General features: G+C 34.8%; 1 protein-coding gene across 4 annotated transcripts in view; it reads left to right on the top strand.

The window, feature by feature from the left end:
- RALGPS2 (Ral GEF with PH domain and SH3 binding motif 2) overlaps window positions 1–12,018 on the top strand; it is a 205,066-nt gene that overhangs the window by 112,006 nt on the left and 81,042 nt on the right. The window lies entirely within an intron of this gene.

Genomic DNA, 12,018 nt, shown 5'->3' on the forward strand with positions numbered 1-12,018 from the left:
TAAGCGTAGTACTGGTTTAGTTGCTGCCTTTTCTATCAAGATATGTAAAACAATTAACTATTGTTGACTAAGCTTTTATATACAATTGTGACTTTTTCAAGTGATTAAATGGCAATGGCGGAACTGAATTATATGGTCTGATAGAACATGAGATGGAGTCCAGATTCCGTTTTATCATGGTATGACAATGCCCAATTTTCATTTATACAATATCCTGTCAGTCATATAGATAGAGAACTGTTTATCACTTTAGCATTCTCAGGACTTCTATAAGTGAAGGGAGTTAATAAATTTTTCTTCTAAAAGGGAAGACAGCAGAGTATTTCTCACAGCATAATGTAGATTTTAGAGCTCATACATAGCTCCAGAGATGAGTGTGCTCTGCTTATTACTTTTTAGTTTTGTAATAGTTATTCATGTACCAGCATGTTCCCTTTAGACATTTTGCTATTGGGGAATGTGGGAAGAGAAAGGGACAAGAGGGGTGATTCCAAATCACAATTATATTGGGAACAAACTAGAGCCAAAAATTTGAGGAAGACACCTTGTTTGACCTCTATACCTTTTATTTATCTATGACCTTTTTATTTTATGATCTGATGTAACTTTTTGTCCAGAGTTGCAAAAATGCATGTTGTATCTAGGATAGGCTTTAAAACTAATTTCCCACAATTCCATAAAATTGAAAACATAGTGTTGAAAAAAGATAATTGGATAGAAGTCCAAAAGTATGGATTCTAATGCTGCTCTGCCCCATGGCAATTTTTTTCAGTTTATCTTTTGTACCTACATTTCTTAATCTATAAAATGAGTACAATTAGATTGTTAGAAATGTCTTCCAGTTTGAGTATTCTGTTAGATGGGAATCTGAATCCCATAGAATCAGTGTTCTGTTTAAAATGGAATGCTGGATTTTTCACTTTTCAAAGCAAAACAGTTGAAATCTTAGTCCACGAATATTTTGAACTCTTGTGTTTGCTAATGCTAGATAATAATGCTGGTTTCATTTTTATGTTAGAGGGGGCAATTCCTCCCCTCATGCATTCTTCTCCTTTCCAACTATCTCTTGCCCCCAACAATCCTCGCCCCCCAAAAAACCCAACAAAAACACCAACCTGCCAGAAATATCAGCAGATTTGCCTACTGGTTTCACATGTAGGAACAATAGCAAATATTAAAATAAAGATACCAGGAAAGCTCTCTGATAAAAAATAGTTTCTCCACTGGCCTGACCATAATGTCTTGAAATGATTATAGCAGCCATTCCTTTGAAGTAAGATATTTGAAAGCAGCTGTTAAAATGAAAACATCCAGTGAGGTTAAAGCATTAACTATTAATTTGGCATTATATATTAGCACAAAGAATTAATGAAGTACCTGGTTGTCCACATTGTAGAATCATGGGACAATGGGACACAGAAAATAAATATTTTATATGGAAATAGGAGGAATTTAAATACAGAAAGAAAATCGATAAGAAGGGTGTGAGATGAAAGGGAAGCAGGAAGAGAATGAGCATTTATTAAACATCTGCTATGTGCCAGGCACTTTGCAAAGCATTTTACAAATATTATCTCATTTGAGTCTAATAAGTGCTTTGGAATGTTGGTGGTGTTATTATTTCCATTTTGTATTGGGTCAAGTAATTTGTATAGAGTTGCACAACTAGTACATGAAGTCATATTTGAGCTCAGGTTTTCCCCACTTAAGACTCAGCTGCCCAAGATTGTGCCCTGAGTATTGCCAGAAGTTCAAGCTTGAGTGGTAAACAGAATATTATAATGGGCAAGGACCTTAAAAATAATTTATTTCAATCATCATTTACAAGTTGGGGAACAGCCTCAGTAGATGAATTAATTAAGTTCCTGTTGCTGGTAAACATGAAAGCCAGGATCAAAATTCCAGTCCTTTTGCTTTAAATTAATTACTTTTTATATTAGAAATAGATGTGTTTTCTTTATTCTATTTCCCATAATGGTCTATTCATAGTAGATGCTAACTACATTAATATGTTGTGGTTTTTACTTAAAACTTTGTGTGATTAATAAAGGCTCAAAAAATAAAGGAGGGCAGATTATTAGGAAGACTTTTTTTATGTAAGTTTTGCTTAGGACCATAATAGATGGGGTACTACTTGACAGAAATAGGTTATGAAATAGAATCTGTAGAATCTTTCTTCTGATAAGAAAATATTCTTTCTTTTAAAATTATTTATTTATTTATTTTATTAAAGCTTTTTATTTACAAGTTATATGCATGGGTAATTTTACAGCATTGACAATTGCCAAACCTTTCGTTCCAATTTTTCCCCCTCCTTCCCCCATCTCCTCCCCCTGATGGCAGGTTGACCAATACATGTTAAGTATGTTAAAGTATAAATTAAATACAATATAAGCATACATGTCCTAACAATTATTTTGCTGTACAAAAAGAATTGGAGTTTGAAATAGTGTACAATTAGCCTGTGAAGGAAATCAAAAATGCAGGTGGACAAAAATAGAGGGATTGGGAATTCTATGTAATGGTTCATAGTCATTTCCCAGAGTTCCTTTGCCGGGTGTAGCTGGTTCAGTTCATTACTGCTCTTTTGGAACTGATTTGGTTCATCTCATTGATGAAGAGGGTCACGTCCATCAGAATTGATCATCATATAGTATTGTTGTTGAAGTATATAATCTCTTGGCCCTGCTCTTTTCACTCAGCATCAGTTCATGTAAGTCTCTCCAGGCCTTTCTGAAATCATCCTGTTGGTCATTTCTTACAGAACAGTAATATTCCATAATATTCATATACCACAATGTATTCAGCCATTCTCCAGTTGATGGGCATCCACTCAGTTTCCAGTTTCTGGCCACTACAAACAGAGCTGCCACAAACATTTTGGCACATACAGGTCCCTTTCCCTTTTTTAGTATCTCTTTGGGATATAAGCCCAGTAGTAACCCTGCTGGATCAAAGGGTATGCACAGTTTGATAACTTTTTGAGCATAGTTCCAAACTACTCTCCAGAATGGTTGGATGTGTTCACAATTCCACCAACAATGTATCAGTGTTCCTGTTTTCCCACATCCCCTCCAACATTCCGCATTATCTTTCTCTGTCATTCTAGCCAATCTGACAGGTGTGTAGTGGTATTTCAGAGTTGTCTTAATTTGCATTTCTCTGATTAATAATGACTTGGAGCATTGATAAGAAAATATTGTTAACCTGTATGATAATATATACATATGTGTGTGATAGGTTGCAGACTCAGTATGGTTTGATAAATATAACACTGCTTTCAGAGACAGGAAATCCTACCTCTGACACGTTTTTGCTTTTTGCCCCTTATGTAGTTTCCTAGATTATTCTTTTAAGACTCTTAAGGTGCAAAATTGTGAGGACTGCGTATTTTAAAATCAACCGGAGTCAGGAATTCAGGTTAGGGGAAAGTTGTCAGTCTTTATTCTCAGTTAAGAAATATCGGAGGTGGAAGAGAATGGGCAATGTGTGTAGCTGAGTCAAGGAGCTAGCTAGACCAGAAGCCACATGACCAGCAGCTGCTAGCATCGAACCCAGGCCAATCTCTCCCAGCTTCTTTTCCTGTCTCTCTCTGCCTCCACCCACCAAAATCATCATTTCCTATACAACACATCAGGACTTGCACAGAGAGTGGGCGGGGGCCATTCTTTACCCAATCATTTATATTAATAGGGTATAGTCCAATTACTATTTAGCCTCACGTGCTTGGGACCTCAGTGCATCAACTCAAGCCCCAGCCCATTACACAAAATAATTGCTGCCAAAGAATCTTAGATATGAAGCAAAAACTACAGTGGTCCAGATTACGAAAGGAAAAAGACAGTGTCTCTACCAAGTATATTTGAGTGTATTCTGAAATGTATTCTAAGAAATCCTTTAGATTTCCTAATGGTTTTGTTCATTGTGTTAACTTTATTGGAGAGGTTTTAGATTAAACATGTTAAATATTAACATACATAATATGAAGTATTAAGTACTTTTTTCTATGAAAGCTTAAAAATTATATTGATGTGCAAAACCAGCTGTGCTTGATTTAAATTGAGATAGTCTTGTTACTTGTTTAATGTTCTATTTTTTTCTAACCCAATTCAATTTTTTTTCATTTTATTTGATTTATTTGAGGTATAGATGTAGTAGTGATATTTTTGGGTTAAAATATGAAAAAAATTTGTGGTCCTTTGGGCATAGTTCCAAATTGTTCTCTAGAATGGGTGGATCAATTCTTTTTTTTTTTAATTTTTTTTTACTTTTTTATTATTATTATTATTGTAACTTTTTATTGACAGAATCCATGCCAGGGTAATTTTTTTACAACATTATCCCTTGCACTCACTTACGTTCTGATTTTTCCCTCCCACCCTCCACCCCCTCCCCTAGGTGGCAAGCAGTCCTATATATGTTGAATATGTCCTAGTATATCCTAGATACAATGTATGTGTGCAGATCCAAACAGTTTTCTTGTTGCACAGGGAGAATTGGATTCAGAAGGTAGAAATAACACGGGAAGAAAAACAAAATGCAAACAGTTTACATTCATTTCCCAGTGTTTTTTCTTTGGGTGTAGCTGCTTCTGTCCATCATTGATCAATTGAAACTGAATTAGGTCTCTTTGTCAAAGAAATCCACTTCCATCAGATTACATCTTCATACAGTATCGTTGTTGAAGTATATAATGATCTCCTGGTTCTGCTCATTTCACTTAGCATCAGTTCATGTAATTCTCTCCAAGCTTCTCTGTATTCATCTTGCTGGTCATTTCTTACAGAACAATAATATTCCATAACATTCATATACCACAATTTACCCAACCATTCTCCAATTGATGGGCATCCACTCAGTTTCCAGCTTCTGGCCACTACAAACAGGGTTGCCACAAACATTTTGGCACATACAGGTCCATTTCCCTTCTTTAGTATCTCCTTGGGGTATAAGCCCAGTAGAAACACTGCTGGATCAAAGGATATGCACAGTTTGATAACTTTGGGCATAATTCCAGATTGCTCTCAGAATGGTTGGATTCGTTCACAGCTCCACCAACAATGATCAGTGTCCCAGTTTTCCCGCATCCCCTCCAACACTCATCATTATTTTTTCCTGTCATCTTAGCCAATCTGACAGGTGTGTAGTGGTATCTCAGAGTTGTCTTAATTTGCATTTCTCTGATTAATAGTGATTTGGAACACTCTTTCATATGAGTGGTAATGATTTCAATTTCATCATCTGAAAATTGTCTGTTCATATCCTTTGACCATTTATCAATTGGAGAATGGCTTGGTTTCTTATAAAATAGAATCCCCAATTCAATTTAATTAGCATGTTACACACTTATTACACACTAGGCACTGAAGATAAGAAGATGAAAAATAAAAAGGTTCCTCACCTTGAGGAGATCACATTCCCTTTTCTTATTTAGAAAATATTTATCTATCAGCAGATTACAATACATCAATTATATACTTTTTTTTTTTTTTGCCTCTAATAAGGATGGGATCCTTGGTTTTATTTTTAAAATTTTTGTTTTGTTTTATAGCACTTTCATTTCTCAAAATATTCTAGACTTTTTCTCCAACTCAGCACCTATCCTTTATGCCAAAGAATAAAAATAAAACTTTTAAAAACTGAATTTCATATGAGCTATTCTATCTTTATAGTCTTCCATTTTGGCAAAAAAAAAAAAAATCAGGAAGCATACTTGCATAAGCAAGGGATGAGCTTGCTCACTAGAATTACAACGTCCGTTTTAGTTTAATTGCTACATGTTTTGTTTACTCACTGGTTACTATTGTCCCGTGACATTGGCTCATCTAAATCTTTGTTTCTTTAAATTCCTAATCACTGTTATTCTTATGTTCAAGTAATATTAGCTGGTTGGTGAGCATCTTTTTCTTTTCTGCCACAAAATGTGCTGCTTTGAATATTTTAAGGCAAATGCCCAACCTAGGGATTTTTGAGTCCAAGAATATGGACTTTTTTTTTTTGTCATTTTCATTGTATAATTACATATTGTTTACCAAAACAGTTAGACTAGGTTACACAGCTAGGTCCACCCGCAGTATAATGATGTTTTGGCTTTTTTTTTTTTTTTGCGCCATCCTTCCAGCATGTCTAGTCCCATTTGCCAGTTTTTTTAGTATGGAATATAACTTGTTATTTGTATTTCTCTTACTTACTGTTAGTGATTTGGAGCAATCTTTACAACTTGTAATTCTTTTAAAGACTATTTGTTCATTCCATAATACCATTTATTTTTTGAAGAATGACCACCTTTTTTAGACATAAACATTCAGCAGAGTAGCAAAATACAAAATAAACCCACAAAAATCATATATTTCTGTATAGCAATAGCAAAATATCAGAGAGTGCATTGGGAAAGTAGACAGTAAGGAATTTTCTTTATTGTCATCTCTAATGAGAAAGTCATATTTATTGCTGGATGCTATGGATTCCTGGCTAGAATTGTAATATTCTAGGGTTTTAGTAGCTCTGACTTTATAACCCACAGAAACTGTCGTCAGGTCACTGTTCCCCAAGGACTATGATCTTGCAAAATACACTGGAATCAGGACTGGTGATCTAGAGAGTGATATCATTCTCTGGGCTCATAGATTTATTTGCCCCTTGGTTACAGATGGTCAGTGATCAGTGGCAGAGAGGAAGGGCCATTTCTCCACAATCTCAGTAAAGACTTTGAAGAGTTAGGTAGGTAGAAGAGCCGGTGTTCTGAAAGGCATTTCTATTCCCAGAATTCTTAGTTCAGATTCATGGGTTGTCGTCTTTGGTAAATGAGAGGTGGCGGTGGTTGAAGTAATTAATGGTCAAGTGAAGTTGACTTGACTGATGGGTGCCACACCACCTCCCCTCTCTCCATTAAGGTACCTTCCTACTTCATTACAGGTGTCAATTTTTGTTGAACAGTTATGCAGAAAACACAGCACTAGGTATCGAGATGAATTCATTAAATTTAGAACTTGAAAAGATCACAGAAATCAGTCAACATAATATATATCCTGATGGAATTTACAATTTGTGAGTGAGTTAAAACAAACAAATAACTCATGATATGACATGTGAAGTACATTAAAGAATTACAAAACAAAGTACTGTGTGAGGTCTGTAAGCATGGCAGAATTAAATAGCAAGACAGAAAATTGGAGGCAGAGATGGGGGAGTTTCAATCTTGAGTTCTTGAGTATGAAAAGTTCTGAGTGATGACAAGTCCCAGGGTTTGGCTATACTTTATAGAGATGAATTAGAAATGAAAATTATTAGAGCTGAGGAAGTCAAAGAACTTTGAAGTCAAGAAGTCTTATAACTTAGCATGAAGTTCAAGAAAGCAAGTAACAGTGTATGGATAGAGAAGAGGATTTGTAACAACATGTTGAAGCCAACTAGAAAGTTTGGAGAATGTCCTAGAGGGCTATATAGAGAGTATTAAAGATTGGGTAGAATCAGTATTTGTTTCAGAAGGAAGAAGATTATTGACAGTAGATGAAAAATAGTCTGAAAAACAGTAGTGTCAGATAAACAATAAATATAATATTTTGTTTTATTTGTCATGACACTCAATAGAATATAATTTCATTTTGAATAGGAATTGTTTCATTCTTTGTACTTGTATTCCCTGAACATGGTGCAAAGAAGGAAATAATCCCTATTGAAAATGAGATGGTATTCTAATAAATGATATGACAAATAAAAACATAAAAAAAAATTGTTGATAATTTTAACAAATAGAACTAATACAGATTAGTTTAATAAAAATAATTTATCAGGAAAGGTACTACTAGCAACTTGGGGAATCTAAAAATATGATTAAAAACTACATATTTTGCTTTGAAACAGTCTTCTGTTACTTGTCCACTGGCTCTATTCCTATTCTTGCTCTGCTGATTAAAGCTGGAGAAAGTCCTTCTTCTCCCCTCCTATTCATCACATCACTCAGATTCCTTCTACAATTCTCTCCTTTTTCATCCCTGTCTCAAATCCTCCCTCTACATTCTCAAATGATCCCATTCCATGTGCTCCTCTCCTTCCTATATCATCTCTGCTTTCTCAGTAATCTTCATTCTCTTTCTGTTTACTGGCTGTTTATTTATTGCTTACAAATAGTTACATCTCTCCTATCCTCAAAAACCAACTCACTTGTTTCATCCATATCCATGTTTTCTCCCTTTCATGGCTAAACATGAGAAGGCAATCACTGTATAACTCTATTGTCTCCAGATTCTCCTCCTACTTGTTTGTTCCCTGCTTCTTAGTGTGAGGGATGTAGAAGACTCTTACCCAAAATGACTACTCAGAGATCACTCAGTAGAAGGCAGAAAAGTTGTTTATTGAAAACCTCCGGAGGATGAGCTGTCCCATCATGAGATAAGAAAGAGAAAGCTCGCGGTAGGAGGGCTAACGAAGTAGTAAAGATACATAGCTTTTATACAGGAAATTACATCACAAGTAAGAGAGCATTGAGAGGGAGAGGGGGAAGCATCTAATTGGTTGTTCTATTTGGGGAGATTGAAATGGAAGGTTTCTGTTTCCCTGAAATCTCCTGATTTCTAGGAAACAGAAAATCAGGCTTTCAGGCTTAATCAAGCAGACAGTGGTACAGCTAATAGACTACATATCGATAAATGTCAAGTACCAATAAATGTCATCAGCTCAGGTTAAGTAAATATGTTTCTAGCTGGCTAAGACTCGAGTAGATATGAGCCTGCACATATTATACAGGTCATAGGGGAAACACAGAAATAATGAAAATAAAATACAGAAAAAGAATTCAGACATTTCTGTAAGTTCTTCACCTTATCCATTCCCCACATTAGTCTCCCTTGCTTTATCTTTATCCAGAGCACACACTCTAAACAGGTATGTCACAAAACTCCTTTGTCTTTGACTCTTCCTTCTCTGCCTAGATGATTCTTAGGTTTATTTACCCAGCCATACCCTCTGTCTTGCATCTCTAATCTCTTCTAGATTGTTTTAGCTGGATGTCCTATGAACATCTTAAATTCAAAGACTTGTCCAAAACTGAATTAATCCTTTTTTCCCCCCTCTCCTAACCCCTTCTTCCCAATTTTCCTATAATCATGAAGGGCACTCTCATCTTCTAAGTAATCCAGATTCACAACCTAGGATATCATCCTTCTTACTCATCTGTCATATCCAATCTGTTGTCAATTCCCATATATTCTATCTTCATAATTTCTCTTGTCAGTAATCCCTTCTTTCCTTTGATATGGCCACCACCTTGGTATAAGTCTTTATCATCTCACACCTGGACTAGTACAGTAGGCCAGTGATTGGGCTCCCTATCTCAGATCTCACCCTTCCCCCACTCCAGTCCATCATTCACTCAGCCATCAAAGTTATCTGCCCAAAGAACAAGTCTCATCATTTCATTTTCCATTCAGTAAAGCCCAATCACCACGGATTGAATATGAAATGTTTGGTTTCTAAAGCTTTTCATAACCTAGTTTCTTCCTATCTTTCCAGTCTTCTTTTACCTTATTCAACTCTGTGTATTCTATGATCTAATGAATGTCAATGGCCTCCTTGCTGTTTCTCAAATAAGAAACTACATCTCTGAATTAGGTGCATTTTAACTGACTATCATTATATAATCTGAAATACTCTGCTTCCTCACTTTGGCCTCCTGGATTCCCTGGTTTTTCTCCAGGTTTCAGCTAAAATATTATCTTCTGCAGAGCTTTTCTCAGTCCCCTTTAATGATAATGCCTTCCCTCTGAGATTATTTCCAAGTTTTATCTATATAGTTTATACATATGTGTTTACATGTTGTTTCCCCATTTTAATTGTGACCTCTTTGAGTTCAGGGACTATTTTTCCCCCTTTTTTTTGTATCCCCAGTGCTTAGCGTAGTAGTAAGTCCTTGATAAAGCTTGTAGCCTTGACTCTCTCTCTTCTCTGTCTGCCTTCAAAATGAAGCTTGGTATGTTGAGAAAACTGCTTTGGTTCTGATCATCTTAACTCTGATTCAGTGTGGAATAAATTATAAGAAAAAGAAGATGTTTTCTTGGCGTTTACCACAATTTTCTCTGAAAAATAACTTCTTCTGTTGGTTTCTGTTCAAGGTAGGATCAGTTGTCCTGGACAATATGGAGGAAAATTCCTAGAATAAGGATGCAAACATTTTTCTGGAGAGTAGTAGTTTGGCATATCTTAAGGAAAAAATTGCTTTATGTGAGAATTATTGCCCTAAATCTGAAAATCATTAACAATACTCATTTATTATTGTCATTGGAGAACAATCCTAAGATGCTATGTTGAGGGATTTGGCACAGAAGTTTTCATTTTGCTGCTAAGAGAGAGAAAAATAAAACTGTGCTTTATAATTGAGTAAAATATGATAGATATATCTTTCCTTTGCAATTCTTGTCATCATTTCTCTTTCAGTTGTGTAATGGGAAGCTGTAATAGTTCTGTGTATTTCTCCCTATCAACTAGAAACAGTCATATGGAAAAGATTTGGATCAACAAATGCCATAGTATATTTTAAAAGAGATTTTTATATTTAAATGTGCTTTGGTTTGAGTTTAAGAAGAGTTTTTGATATGTTCGCAACAAGTCTTTCCTGACCCCACCACTTTCCTTCCCTGACTTGTGGGAGAAATTTACATAGAATGGATTTTTAAAAAAATATAGAGAGAGGATCTCCTTCCCTATAGTCCTTTTAATCCTTCTTGACCCTTCCTAAAATGTATTTGTTTATCTTCTTTCTATCCTGTTAGAATTTATTTCTTTATCCTTTCTACTTTATATACTTTTTTAAAGGTAAACTCCATCACATATATCATTCTTCTAATTTTGCTTTGCTTTCTCATCTGCCTTATATTGTGTGGTTGAGAAATGGAAGTAAATTGCATATAAGTGCTTAATTACCCAAACATGAAGTTTTCTCATTTTGGGGTAACTTTTTGTGTACCTTCAAATGAAAATAATAGAATCTCAAAGTTGAAAAAGAAGTTATTTAGTCCATGCTATACATGAACAAGAGTTCCCTCTTGTATATATCTGATGAGTACTCAGTACATTTTGGGGTGAGGACTTTTGCTATTAAGTAAGAGGAAATAAGTCTCCCACTGAATAGAAAGTGTATAGGATTAGAAAGACCAAGGTTCAAGTCCTGTAACTAAGCTAGTGGAAAAAATTAACATTCTAGGGGTTCCCTTTCCCTCCCAAAATTTATTAGGAAGGTTTGACAACATTAAATTTCTTTATAACTTCAACTACCCATTGCTTCTACTACTTCTGATTACAGGCTTTGTGATCAATGAAATAGACTGTGAGGTTTTTTTTAGTGACCTTTACAAGTTGTTCTTTATTATTGAAATATGACCAGCTTTATATTAGCTATTTTATTCTGGCTTTCTGTAGATTTTGGTAACCAACGAAGTTTTTTGTGGTTTTTCATTGGTGAAATTATACAGAGATTAGGCATCATTAAAGATTTAGTTCTATGAAAAACCATTGTCAAGAACCCTTATATAAAAACAGAAAAATGTCAAAATTGTTCTTTTTACTTATTTTCCTTTTCTTACTTTGTTTTGTAGATGAATCATTATCCTTTTCTTTGCTGGGATTATATACATAATCTCTTCTACCACAGCAATAAAAAAAATATTTTAAGTCATTCCGTGTTGGACTCTGAGAAATGAGCTGTAACTAACTGGCAACTAACTCTACTTTTTTTTTTTAAAGCCAGAAATTACATTCCTGTTTTCCATGACTTCATTTCTTTTTGGGTTGGGGGTAGGTTTGGAATTTGGATTTTTTTTTTTCATTCCTTTCTATATGTTTGTAATTTTTAAAACTTGTTTTAATTTTGTATTTCTTTAAAACCTTGATCTACAGTAAAAAGAGTGATGCAATCTAGAAGTATTTGGAATAATTTAATTTTAATTTCACTTTCTTTAATTTCCCCTAAAGTAATTGGCTTTTAGTCATTCTTGCACTTGATATGGATTTAAGCAAGTTAAAAAA

This window comes from Sarcophilus harrisii, chromosome 4 (genome assembly GCF_902635505.1).
Source record: "Sarcophilus harrisii chromosome 4, mSarHar1.11, whole genome shotgun sequence".
Taxonomy (NCBI): domain Eukaryota; kingdom Metazoa; phylum Chordata; class Mammalia; order Dasyuromorphia; family Dasyuridae; genus Sarcophilus; species Sarcophilus harrisii.